We start from the raw sequence: 2,342 nt of genomic DNA on the forward strand, positions 1-2,342 counted from the left end.
TTATTTTCTACAGATGAAGAAACAGACCAATGAGAATTTAGGTAATTTGCCCAAGATGCCACAGTTAGTAAATGGCAGAATACAGATTTAAACCCAACCCATCATCCTCTAAAGACTGTATACTTAACCAGTATACCACACTGTCCCTTTAAAGTAGTTTAAAAAGAATTTTATTTTGTCTTTATTGTTGTAGTTTAAAAAGAATTTTATTTTGTCTTTATTGTTATCACTTTATTTTACTCCAAAGACAAAATATAATACCCCCCAAAAGAAATAAATACTTCATCAATTCTTAGGTCAGTGGTTGGCAAACATTTTCAGAGGGGGTGGGAGCTTTATGGGTCATTCCATTTTTATTGTAACTACTCAACCCTGCTGTTGTAGCTCAAAAGGAGCCATAGACAATATACAAACAGGCATAGCTGTGTTCCAAAAAAAACTTTATTTACAGAAACAGGTAGCAGGCTAGATTTGGCATGTTGATTGTAGTTTGCTGATCCTTGCTTTAGGTGCTTTTAAAAATAAAGACAAAGCTGATTAAGTCAATGAAGAAAACAGAAAATGACTTTAAGATACCTATATTAGTTTATATTAGCTATAGTTGCTTATTTTTATTGCAATGCTTAATCTTTGATAATAAAAGCACCCCCACCCCCCCAAAAAAAACCATGGAATTGACAATTTAAAAAACAAGCAAATCGGGGCCGGCCCAGTGGTGCACTGCTACAGTGCGCCGCTTGGGAGCGCGGCGGCACTCCCGCCGAGGGTTCGGATCCCACATACAGACCGGTTCCCGCTCACTGGCTGAGCGAGGTGCGGGCGCAACACCGAGGGTTGCGATCCCGTTGCCGGTCCCAGTCCGGTACGGGCACGGCACTGAGGGTTGCGATCCGTTGCCGGTCACAAAAAAAAAAAGACAAAAAGGAAAAAAACAAAACAAAACAAAAAAAACAAGCAAACAAGAAATACATATGGAAATTTCAAGTTTCATCTAGAATTTTTAAAAATACTTTTTACAAAGAAAGTCTATATAATAAAGCTGTACTCTTATAATTGAAAGAGTTTAGCCTCTATATTGTAAGGGAGGTCTTCAAAAAGTTCATAGTAAGATTCTTATCTTTTAATTTCATTTTTTTCATGAACTTTTTGAACTACCCTTGTATGTAGCCTTTACATTTGGAAAAAAGTGATTAAAATGATGTGATTTTTGTTCTTTTTTTTCCCCCTCCCAAATTCTGCTGTGGTATTTAGTATAGCTGAAGCAATCAATTGTGAAGATTGATATACATCTTGTTTGTTTTTCTCTATCTTCCAAAATACTTTCAAACTGATTTCCTTATAAATTTACAACCCTTGGTTCTACCAAGATTGGTCAGAGTTAAATACAGAAAAATGAGGGTGGGATCTGTTTTAATTTAAATCCCAAATTATAATCTCCAGTTCTTTTTCTCAGGACCAATGAAAAATTTGTAAGGTAATCAACTGGTCCCATTCTGTCATAACCATAACTTCTTCACACTCCAGAAGTGGCCGAGTCAATAGTCAGAGTTTAGATCTCACAAAAACTGAAAATACTGTTCAGAAATGGAACTAAATTGGTGCTTACTAAAGGAAAAAAAAATGAATAGACATGGCACCTGTTAATGGATGAGGAGGAAAAAAATCTTTTAAACAAATGTATCCAGGGGCAGAAGTTGTAGTAAGGCTTCTCTTAAAATTGCACTGCTCCCAGATGTCACAGCCAGTTGGTCTGCACTTAACACAAAACAGGTCCAGGGTTTGTTGACTGATTTGCATATGCCTGTAAAATTATCACATCAGTTGGTTTATTGAAAGTTTCTTAAATAAGGTGATGATGCAGGCTACTGTTCTCCACATGGTCTGAACAACTATTTTTACCTTCATCAAAATTCTAAACTTTGATATAAAAATGTAGGACTGAAAATGTTATCTAAATAACAGTGCCAGGAAGTACAAAGAATAACACAGTAAAAGACCTTTAAAGAAACTGATACTAAGTAAATTTTAATAAGAATTTAAGTTCTTCATATGTGTAAGAATATACACATTTCACAATTTTTTTCACAGAGGGTTTTACATTGCTTCTGAAATATATATGATCTTACAAAATCCTATAATGCAGACTTGCTAATTTTTATGCCACAGTTCTGCATAAAAATGTCTTGGGAAATTTACAGTAGCCAAATCGTATTTCGAAGCTCCAAACTTCCTCTTAGCCATCATGAGATTAAATGAAAATAAACACCTGTATAACATATGTTTATTCATTCAGCAATATTTATCAAGTGCATTCTCCATGCTAGGCTCTAGGGACACAGAAG

The 2,342-nt window shown here is 35.1% G+C and overlaps 1 long non-coding RNA gene across 1 annotated transcript; it reads right to left on the reverse strand.

Annotated features, from left to right (window-relative positions):
- Positions 1-423: 423 nt before the first annotated feature.
- On the reverse strand, positions 424-1,752 carry LOC103584145. The gene is made up of 2 exons (XR_549938.1): positions 1,638-1,752; positions 424-512 (listed from the first exon to the last, which is right to left on the reverse strand). It is a non-coding gene; the product is annotated as an uncharacterized LOC103584145 (long non-coding RNA).
- Between the last annotated feature and the right edge of the window lie 590 nt (positions 1,753-2,342).

Source organism: Galeopterus variegatus, unplaced genomic scaffold (genome assembly GCF_000696425.1).
Source record: "Galeopterus variegatus unplaced genomic scaffold, G_variegatus-3.0.2 Scaffold45532, whole genome shotgun sequence".
In the NCBI taxonomy this organism is placed as follows: domain Eukaryota; kingdom Metazoa; phylum Chordata; class Mammalia; order Dermoptera; family Cynocephalidae; genus Galeopterus; species Galeopterus variegatus.